The sequence below is a fragment of the Acinonyx jubatus genome, chromosome X (genome assembly GCF_027475565.1).
Source record: "Acinonyx jubatus isolate Ajub_Pintada_27869175 chromosome X, VMU_Ajub_asm_v1.0, whole genome shotgun sequence".
Lineage (NCBI taxonomy): Eukaryota > Metazoa > Chordata > Mammalia > Carnivora > Felidae > Acinonyx > Acinonyx jubatus.
The window spans coordinates 89,663,103-89,674,570 of NC_069389.1; the positions used below are offsets into that span (position 1 = coordinate 89,663,103).

Here is an 11,468-nt window from a genome sequence, read left to right on the forward strand (position 1 = left end):
TTCTGATGTCAGCAATCCCCTTCCCACAAATATTCCAAGTATGCACCACCGTCATTCTCCTTTCAATTATGTGGTTTCTCTGCTCCTTTACTGATTGAGTCCAGGCCTCTCGGATAATGAGAAGCATGTGCAGCGAAAATATGCTCTTAAAAAACACATACATCAGTTTCATCTGCATTATGAAGGGGGGAGATCATTTGTCCATATCAAAAGAATCAGAATGTGAAGTTTGCTATGGGACACATAAAGGAAAAATAGATCAGCACCAGCACCTAAAGTTGGGGGGCAGTTATGGTGATCTGAAGCAACACCAATAAGAATAAGGGAGACCCCCCCCCAAATCCACCCTTTCTAGCTTGGCCACATTTATATTTAATGTTATCTTAATGTTGCTTTGGGGGGTATTTGAGTTCTGACATACACATGGAAATGAGCCACGAATTGTACAGCAAGCATAAATATTCCATCATTAATAAAAACCAGCTGTGTATAAAACACTACAATGGCTGGGTTTCAGTTACTGGCTATCATCAGTATGTGTCACAAGCAAATATTACTCAAAACTTTCTCCCTTAAGACACACACACATAGACATACTCACACACACAGACACACGCCGAAATTTGTTTTACCCTTTTTAATCTTTTGGAAGAGCTTTGAAGAACTCACTGCTCTCTATGGCACATTTCAACTGATGTCTCTTTTTAAAGCTATTTTTCATCACCCTGGAAGATGCTGGAGTCCTCTTATTCGAACTTCAACTTACCCCATAGAAGGAAAATGTTTACTTTAAAAAAAAAAAAAAAGCCAAGAGGGTCCATAACATAAATGTTGGGATGATCAATCATAGTCAAGTAAGGCACTGGGGCACCAGGGGGAACTGTAAGTTATAAGAGAGCAAAGCTCATTAAAAGTGAACACCTGCTCAGGACCTTATAATAAGCCTTCTCTGCCTTCATGCAAACACCTTTCATCCAATGACCTCAAAGCATGTGTCCAATATGAAGCATGCCTAAACACCTCTGTGAGGTATTAATATCCCTGCTTCCCAGAAGGGTAACTGAAGCCCAGAGCAGCTAATTCATTTACCCTTGGTCACATGACAAGTCAGAGAGGGCTGGGCACAGAAACCCAGATCCTGGCTTCAAGTCACAGAGTCTAATGCTGTTTTATGGAGTTGGGGCAATAATGAAAGTGACTTTACAAACGTCAAGAGCAGCCTTACAGAGTTAAAAAAAAAAAAGATAATTTTCAAAAATTATCTTACGAGATATTAGCAAATACCTCCATCTGCATCTCCCCATGAATACATATCATAAAAAAACGTACTTAACGTGGAACTTTCTAAGTACAAAAAATCCATACTTCACCTTCCTCTTCTGGTTAAAGGTATTTAATCTAATTTACGATGAGCCACTGGTTTCCAGGAATGAATTCATCCAAAATGGAGATCACATGTATGTTATGCCTTCTCTATCAAAGGAAAATGAAGGGACCACGTACCTGAGCTTTCACTATACAGTGAAGACCTCAAATGAAGAGCCCATCATCCTGCCGCACCTACATGTCTTCAATTGTCCCAAACCCTTAGTTCCCTTACGATTTTTTTAGTCTAATTTAAACATATTAGTTTCAAAGCTATGAAACAAACATTTGTGCCTTCCTGCTTTTCCTTTCTCCTTGGGGAAATTGTATAGTCTACCCAAATTTGTACTCTCTTGATGGGATATCATGATACAGTGATTTAAGAATTCATTCCTAATGATTTAGACAAAGTAAACAGTGAACCTTAGTTGTCTTTTCGCTTAAAAAAATGGGAGGGGGGTGCCTGGGTGGCTCAGTCGGTTGAGCGGCCGACTTCGGCTCAGGTCATGATCTCACGATCCGTGAGTTCGAGCCCCGCGTCGGGCTCTGTGCTGACGGCTCGGAGCCTGGAGCCCGCTTAGGATTCTGTGTCTCCCTCTCTCTCTGCCCCTCCCCTGTTCATGCTCTGTCTCTCTCTGTCTCAAAAATAAACGTTAAAAAAAACTAAAAATAAAATAAAATAAAAAATGGGGAGGGGTAACAGGAGGTCAACGGAATAGACTTAACAGCCTAGGTAGATACACGAACACCCCTAAATTACAGAAACGTTGAGGAATTACTTATTAAATCTGTTAGTCTCTCCCGGCATTTCAAGGAACAAACATACGCGATTCTTCACGCGTACTCAGTCAGGTTCTGACTTCATTCTTCCACATGGGTTTACAAAACTAAGTCTTAGTTGGGCTCTTATTTGAAAGAAACTTTGTAGATTTCTATGACCCCTCCCCCCCACAACTATGTAAAATTCATGTTAAGTACAGAAACAAGGGCATGAGAGGAACTAGGAAAAATGTAAGCGGGTGATCTGTTAGGACAGGATTCGTGATGAAGTTCTGGGCAGGATCTTAGCTTTTTAATTTGATATGTTGTTAAGATACAAAACACAATGCATTTATATTGCTATATCCTTAGAGGCTTTTTTTTTTTTTACATCCAGATGACTACCTGATTGTATTTCTAATGACTGCTGCACCTCATTCTGGTACGAATCATTCACACTCACGTCCCAAGTGGAGGTCTACGAAGGGAACCATAAACTTCTCAGAACTGGTTCTCAAAATCACCTTGTCCAGCTCCTCACAATGCACAGAGGACTTGCCAAGGACAGTAAACTGAGTTAGAGGTGGGCTTACAGCCCACGTCCCATGCACCAGCAGGCTCACTAGGAAAGCTTATTGTAGATTATCCGATGAAAAACGGCACCACGTGACGTCACTTACCAGAAGCAATTTTCTGGACCCTTGGGTTATTCAAATACAACAACCAGCATTAAATTTCTTTACCTCTATGGGGCAGAGTCCCACCGTCAGACTTAGCAGTGTCTGTGAAGTCTGATTTCTTTCCAGAAAGTCATACCACCTCCCATCTACAAGTGGTTGTCCGCTGGAGCTAAACGTGGCCAGCATTATTACAAGCCAGACGATCTAGACAATTAACTCCATCCCATATAACAAAAAGATTTCAAAGGCCAAATAATGGCCTCACTTAACTCAAGCTATAATAATTACAACAAAATTCTAATGTCTTCCTTGATGCAATAAATAGTTTCTGAGAAGGCCCGGTTATAGTGAAGCTTTATATTACCAAGTCATAGCTCAAAGGCACTAAGAAAGCTACTTCTTTCCAAGAAACCTGTAGTGGGTCCTTTTATAAAGCAAATGGCCTCTTATTTTCCTTCTTTTTCCCCTTGTTTTTTTTTCAGTTCAGATTTTGTGTGTTGTGTGTAGAAGGGGAAACTTCCCTCTTTTCTCCAGGTTAAAAGGGGTCAGGAGCCCACCATGGAGGAGGGCAGTGCAGTATGGGCAGCGTGTTTAATGCCCCCTTAGTTCCTTCGACCAAATTCTAACCTTTGACTTGGGGGTGGGACCCTAGATTTTGGACCAAAGTCCACAAAAGGCAGCAAGGAACGAAAAAGTAAGCAAGACTAAAGGCAACACGTCATAGAAAACCACCAACAAAAATTCCTGGGGACAGGAAATCAATAGAGCACAATTCTGAACAAATTGGTTTAGTCCCAAGCTAATTAACTTGTCAAGCAGATCTCCAAACCCACTGAATCCATGGGGTGATGAGGTGATGTAATAAGAGATTTGGGAACATTTACCCATTTACCATCCTAAAAGGCTCAGCCACGACCACACACACCTCTGTCCACCCTTTTCAGTGGGTTTTAGCTGCACTTAATGGGTGCAAAGGACAATTTCTTCCAGACAGTCCCTAAGAATAGACTGTTCTCATGCATTCCAAATGCTCAGTCTCCATGGAAGAGGCTACCTGGCCACAAGCATTTCCCAAGAGGGAATATATCCTCTACTTCTCCTCACTGGTAACATCCCCTTCACTCCAACAAAACAAAACAACTTATAACCACCCTGAGAACTTTGGGAGACTTTCTTTGGGGGTAAAGGGAAAGAAACCTTAAGAGGGGAGTAGGAGAGTGTGAGAAACTCCTCTTGTTTCCAAATGGAAAAAGGCCTTAAAAAGCTGGATCAAAGGAAGAGAGGGGGGTGGGAGAGACAGGCTGCTTAATTACAAAGACACCCTTTTAAAGAAGGCACAGGCCCTGGGAGAGGGCTCTTAGGAGAGGCACAGAAGCAGATGTACCCACTTAGAATTCTGGCACTCAATGGGACCTCAAGGTCATAGCATCCATCCTTCTGTGTTCTGAATAGACTGTTCTTAAGGCATTCTAGAAAGCATCTGATTCGCTCTTTACAAAATTTCAGAAAATGCAAGTCCACAAAGTGCCATGGCTATACATTAGTCTCATGATCCCTACTTCACCAACCAGAAATGAGCTTTCAATTTCCAAATCCAAAATGGTATCGAGTATGAATTTTTAAATTTCCTCCTGAAATCTTTTAAATAGGTAAACCGATCCCCAACTTTCACATAAAAGTAACTACGTACAAGCATGGGCAGAGGTTTACTTCATAGCAAGCCGTGAAGTTAGAAAAAGCACTTTCAATTTTATGGAGCCACAGACTTTTCCAAAGAAAGAAGTGTCTTAAAATGAAGTATGATGTAGTGCCAGAAAGTGTCTGTAAATGACACCGGATAAACCCATACAGAATAACTGGAACCTGAGTTATCATCTGTAAATAGATGCAACTACTCTACAACAACCTGGCTATTAAAATGTCCCAGGACACTTATAAAATGTAGTTTGGTCAGGCCAACTTTTCCCTCCCAGCTGATCTGAAAGACGATAGCCTTTAAAATTGTCGCCCCGTAACGTTCCTTCTCTCCCTTCCTGCTTTCCTTTCCCCCATTAAAATCAACCAACACAATCATTTAAAAATAGAGCCAAAGAATTGGTTCCCAAAGAAGCAATGGTTTGGTGACATCTTGGTAACAGGTCTTTGAAGACCACCATTCTTAGAAGTTTGCCATGCTTGCTCAACTGGAGATAGGTGGGAGACGGGTGAAAATTTATCCTGCCTCCAAAATGGTATTTCAAAGTATTCTTAGCTACTAAATGAGGGTGCTGAAAGGTCTAACTGAGAAGGCTTCACAAAGGCTGGCCCGGGGAAAGGACTTTTCACAAAACGTAGTTCAAGGAGACTTAAATCACCTTAGCCCTCCATTATTGAAGATTATGGTGACTAATTATCTTCCTCTCTGGATGGGAGATGAGGGTTATATTCAAAAGAGTTTTAAACACCTCCCAACTTCCACTCTTAACGTGGTGGTCCGGGAGAAGCGGGAGGAGGTAGGAGAACGAAATTAGACACTCCAAAGTGTTCTACAACTCTTTCTAAAATACATGCCAGAGATTGAAAACGCTATTTCCTCACAAACGTTTCCTTTCCTCTCATTTAACTGTATTTAGTTCTTTGCTGCAAATTATTATTATACTATCATTAGTGGCAATTTACCAGACTACAAAGACTGTCACTTTCCCTCTCACTTTTCCTTTCCTTTGTTTTCACATATCAATAAATCCACCTTGCTGTCGAAGCTCCAATGTACAGTGGCCAAGGCTTGGGACCCTCAAGGCACCTGCATGACCCTGCAAAACTCGTTACTAACATCTATAAAGCAGATAATGGGCAATCCCCTCCTCACCACCAAACACATACACACACACATCTACCAAAAGGAGTGTAGCATTGTAGATTACTCCTAGACTTTAAGACTTCAAGAATTCACAGCCCCCGGGGGAGGGGAGTGTGAGCCCCCACCTCGACTCTAAACACTTAGGAGGAACGCATCTAGCAATCTGAGATAAGCGCCCATAGACATTCCTCCTGAGGTAAATGTTGACCTGCAGTTCCCTCATTCTTTTTGTGCTTAATTACCTAGATACCTACAAGCACCCAAGGAGGCAAGGAAGTAAAAGTACCGTCAAGTAGTGGTACCCACTAGCATCTCCGTAGGACGGGAAAGGAGCGCACACTCTTTAACCCATTTAACTTGCTGCTCATCCTGGAAAACTCAAGGCCGGCTGCAAAGAAAGTAGAACACCCGGGCATCCCCACATGCATCTAGATCGACTCACTCACGCCGAGGGCACGATCAAGTTCATGCCACCATGGATTCCTGCCCCAGTTCCCCTCGAAAAGTAACCATGCGTCTCCTACCCCTGAAGGCACCGAAGACAAGGTGACGACTCTCTGCTCGCTCAAGTGGCTTCGGTCCCGGGCCGGAGGCCAGGATGGGCAGGGGGAAGCCCCAACTCCCGGCTGCTCCCCTCCTCGCTGCTCGGTCCGGGCTCTCCTTGGTGGCAGTGGACAGGCAGGATACCGGGCCGGAGGGTGGAGCAGCGGATGGTCGGAGGCAAGACAGACTGGAGGTGGGGGGTGGAGGGAGCGGTGAGAACTAAGAGAGGATGAGGCGAAAGAGAGCGGAGATGGAAGAATAAATCAGGGGGTCTACCAGCTTGGGCAGCCAGAAAGCTCCTCGGAAGGAAGGGGCGTGACTGCGATGAAGGCAGCTCCTGGGCAAAGGATGGGAGGTAGGGGAGGGGGACGAATGGGTGGCTTTTCTTCTTGCGGTGAGCGGCTAGGACCGCCCAGGCGTGGGGGGTGGACTAGAGAGGGGGGCGGAGTAGAGGGCGGGGAAAGAAGGGAGGGAGCCGGCCTGGACCCTGGGGAGGGGGGGCGGGGGGCGGAAGAGAGGCGGGGCCAGGGGGCGGGGAAGTTTCAAACAATTGAACGGCGGGGTCCTGCCACTCTGGCTAAACCGGGGGGGTCCTAGCTCTAGTCCTCCCACTCGTGTGGCTTTACGCGCTTACTGTAGTCCTGAGAGGCTACGCAAGGACTGGCTGGGAGGAAGGAAAGGGTTCTGCAAAGACTACAATAATAATCTACGACACCAGCGGAGCGGAGTCGCGTGGGAGAGCCAGCGCGGCTCCCCGCCCCACAGCGGGAGGAAGAAACACAAATAATAGAAATGCTGAAAAGCAGCTTCTCGCCGTCTGCTCAAAATAATGCAGGAAGGCACAGCGCTCCTTCGTTTTCCTTCCCCTCTTGCTTCCTATGACCAGCAGGCCCCCACCCAGGTCGCAGCTCTGTGCGACACCCTTCTTTCTTCCTCCGGTCCCCTTAGCCTCCCCCTTCCCGCCCCCCTCCCCTTTGGCGGGCCGCGCTGGCGGCGGGGGTGGCGTGGGCGGGGCTCCGCGGAGTCTCCGCCTCCTGGGCGGGCTGGGAGGGCCGGCCTGGGCGGAGCGGGCCGCGAAGAGTAAGTCCCACCCACCCTTCTTTCGCCGCTACCGGTTGGTGAATCCCGGCCTAGGATTCGCTCGCGATTGGTCACTTGCGTCGTCCATCCGATCTTTTTGTCCCACCCGCCCTCAAAATTAATAAAACTAAACAAGAGACCATTGTCTAGCTTTCCGTTCTCCCCCAGCTACTGCTGAGAAAAGAAAGAGACGCTTGGTTTCTCAGTCTCTTAAGAGAGTGCGACAGTGTGTCCAGTGGCTCCCGTGCACCTTTGTGGCACTGTCCGGCCCTCTGGGAATAGGTAGCTTTTCTTCGCCCTTAATTCATTAAGCCAGGAAGGGTAAAAAGTACGTGAAGTGTCCGTGTGATGTTCGCAGTTCCAGGCTGCGAACAAATGATAGTGCCTGAGAACACAGAGAGTTGAGAACAGCATCCTGGGGACGTTGAAAACCTACCATTTTACATCTGGGGAACAAAAGCACAAAGAAACAGCAGTGTAGGGGGTAGCAGAAATACATGGAATTTGGAACTAAAGGAAGAACTCCTTTTGGACTGTGGCACTTACCAGGTACTTGTGCGACTTTTAAGTCGCTTAACTTTTCTGAACCTTAATCTCTCCATCTGTAAAGAAAGGCTGTAAGACAGCCAATTAACCTAGTGACGATGGCATATGAAAATAAAATGAATTGTGTGTGTGAACTCTAAACCACAGAGCACCCCATACGTGTGTGTCTTCCTACTTTTGTGTATGTCACATGGTGGAGAGTCTCACCTGTGTCCCACAATCAACTATTCTGTTCATCTGTTTCAAGCATCTGCATCCAAGGTGTGTAGGTTTGGGGCTTTATTTTTGAAAGTCAGCTCTTTTCCTACAGTTTTTAGGGTGGATATGAAGTTAGATCCCTGCAGTTAGAATAATAAATTAATCCCTTTTCTAACCAGGGTGGGTGAGATTTCTCTTTTCAACAATTCTGCAGTGGCGCCACAACGTAAATCTATTGTGGTGCTGGGACTGCAAGAGGAAATCATGCTGTGTATCTCCAAAGTGAAGTTGTGAAAACAAACATGAGGGAACACTCACCGTGGAAGTCACCCTTCGCCACAGATCTAAATTTCCTAGAAAACCTTACAAGGAGGGAACGAGCCTAGGGGCGCCTGGGTGGCTCATTCAGTTAAGCGTCTGCCCCTTGATTTTGGTTCAGCTTCTCACCAGGTTTCATGAGTTCCAGCCCAGAGCAGGACTCTGTGCACTAACCATGTGGGGCCTGCTTGGGATTCTCTCTCTCTCTCTCTCTCTCTCTCCCTCTCTCTCTCTCTCCCTCTGACTCTCTGTCCCTTTGCCCCTCATGCTCTGTCTCTCTCAAAATGAATGAATGAATGAATGAATGAATAAATAAATAAATAAAAACACTTGTAAAAAAGGAGGAAACAAGACTAATTGTAAAGGCGTCGACAATCCAGGGTTATTATCGTGAACTCACGCCACTGAAAAGGTGAAATCCAATTCAAGCCTGCCAAAAGGGAGCCCTCTGAGAGGCCATGGGTGAAGGCATGCAAGAGAAAATGTACTCAAAGGAGACACGATCTCACCGTGAATGGGGTCCCAGAATATAACGGGGTCCAGGAAAAGTAATTGGCTGGTGACATGTGGTGAGGTAACCTGGACATTCAGAATGGTCTGCTTGGGCTTCTCAGAGATTCAGAAGCAGGAACGTGGGGTGAGTTTTAAAAATTTTTTAATGTTCATTTATTTTTTAAAGAGACACAGACAGAGTGCAAGCAGGGGAGGAGCAGAGAGAGAGGGAGACACAGAATCCAAAGCAGGCTCCAGGCTCTGAACCCTCAGCACAGAGCCCGACATGGGGCCAGAACTCACGAACCATGGGATCGTGACCTGGGCCAAAGTTGGACACTCAACCAACTGAGCCACCCAGGTGCCCTGACAGTTTTATTTTTATTTTTATTTTTATTTATTTTTATTTTTTAATGTTGATTTATTTTTGAGAGAGAGAGAGAGAAAGACCAGAGTGAGAGTGGGGGGCCGGCAGAGAGACAGGGAGACACAGAATCCAAAGCAGGCTCCAGGCTCCGAGCTGTCAGCACAGAGCCCGACGCGGGGCTCGAACCCACAAACCGCGAGATTGGGACCTGAGCCGAAGTCGGTTCGGGCACTCAGGTGCCCTGGGTTATTTTTAATGGGGAAAGTGAGAGGATTTTGAGTGTTAAAGACATGGAGGCATCTAGTTCGTGAAGCAAGGGAAGATTATTCCAGCCTTGTTATTTGGAGGGGTGGCCAGCAGAGTTAGACGGGATGAGTGTAGGCAGCAGGCTACTACTGATCACAATAGCAACAGGAGGATACTTGTTAAAATGAACAATGCTGATAAAATGGAAAAACTAGTTTATGCCCGTGGTAAAATCAGTACTGAACCAAATAGAGTTCCTCTCTACCACTCGGTTCTCATAGTCCCTTTGTCCCTTTCTCTCTATGCCTGTGTGTAATCTTCAAAACATATTATTTACACACACACATACACACATTATACACACACACATACATATAAATATATATCTGTGTGTAATCTTCAAAACGTATTATTTTCACACACACACACACACACACACACACATATATACACACACACGTTCCATTTTTGCGCCTTATAAGTGGGGTCATCAATCACAGCGCACCTTGCATTTCTTTACTCAACGATGTCTCTTAAATATCTTTCCATCTCATGACAACTTCCTTCAACAAGTGTGCCCAAATTCTTTTATGCATTCCCCTACTGAGAGTCCATTTAGGCTATTTCCCCTCTTTTGCCATTACAGAAAATACTGGGAAGCCAATCCTGGTGGCAAAGGCATGGCGGCTGTTTCTAGAATGTCAGTCCCCAGCTTTGAATTCTGATGGAGTAGAGTGAGGGAGCCCTGAATTTAATGGTGGATCAGGCTGTGTGTGAGTCACTACTGAGGCCTGTGGCAAACAACAGGTTTCTGGGTACCCGAGCTTGGCCCAGGTCTTCAAACGTCTTAGGTGTTCCTTCTCTCCCGCCACGCAAGACTTCCTTTTGTTTTCACCCTGAAAACCCTTCAGTTTGTTTAAACTGGGTTTGAATTTAAACCTACGCTTCTTTGCCAGTTCTACTTAAAAGGTAGGGGGAGGGGGAAGCCAACATCAACAAACATTGATCGAGCCCCTATTACGGACCGGACTGAAAAAACAAAGAGGGATGAGGCTTGGCTTGTGCCTTCAAGGGTGTATAAAGAAAAAGGCAACTAACACGCATATGCTAAGCGCTAAATGAATGGGATTGACAGTAAAAGCTGTGGAAGTTGAGAGCGGGGAGCGAAAACTCGTTCCAGAGAGTGAGTTTATACAGCAAAGTATGCCACACGCATTTAACTAATCCCTAGAGCATCCCCCGTGTCTTCATATCCTGACTATAAAATATGGAGAGGCCTCGGGGGGATACCAGGAGAATTAACCACTCACCGAAAAACACCTGTGTAAAGACACTGAGTTGCCTAAGTGCATTAAGACCCTCCGTATATTAATAATGGGTATAATGATCATTTTAAGCTTATGAATAAAGAGCCTCTACGCCAAACCACCTGTCCTGTTTGGCCCTATCTTCCTCCAATAAAATGCAACTCCTCCTTTAACAAGGCAATAAAAATCAGTGTCTACACTCTTTAAAAAAGGCAATTTAAAAAATCAAAAGTCTCCCTTAAAAACATGCCAAATGAAAGAGGCCCAACACAAAAGGACAAACGTATGATTCCACTTAGGTCAGGTGCCTAGAATAGGCAAATTCAGAGAGACAGAACATAGCATAGTGGCTATCAGGGCCCGAGGGGAGGAAGGAACGGGGAGTTGCTGTTTAATGACCACAGTTTCTGTTTGGGAGGATGGAAAAGTGCTGGAAATAGATTGTGGTGGTGGTTGTACAACATTTGGAATGTATTTATTGCCACTGGGTTGCATGCTTAAAAATGGCTAAAATGATAAATTGTACTTTATGTGCATTTTTACCACAATACAAAAAATTTTTAGGGGTGCCTGGGTGGCTCAGTCGGTTAAGCGTCCACCTTGGCTCAGGTCATGATCTCACAGTCTGTGGGCTCGGGCCCCGCATCGGGCTCTGTGCTGACAGCTTGGAGCCTGGAGCCTGCTTTGGATTCTGTGTCTCCCTCTCTGCCTGCCCCTCCCCTCTCTCT

The 11,468-nt window shown here is 45.4% G+C and overlaps 1 protein-coding gene across 4 annotated transcripts in view; it reads right to left on the minus strand.

Moving 5' to 3' along the window:
- Nucleotides 1–6,602, minus strand: part of AMOT (angiomotin) — a 63,360-nt gene extending 56,758 nt beyond the window's left edge. For 2 of the 4 annotated variants that reach the window (XM_027054997.2, XM_027054995.2), the window contains exon 1: nt 6,168–6,602. The gene's annotated coding sequence lies outside the window, so the exon portion shown is untranslated. Of the gene's footprint in view, nt 1–6,085 lie in introns of all 4 variants that reach the window. The other 2 variants (XM_053201578.1, XM_027054996.2) reach the window with 1 other exon arrangement.
- Nucleotides 6,603–11,468: the final 4,866 nt, after the last annotated feature.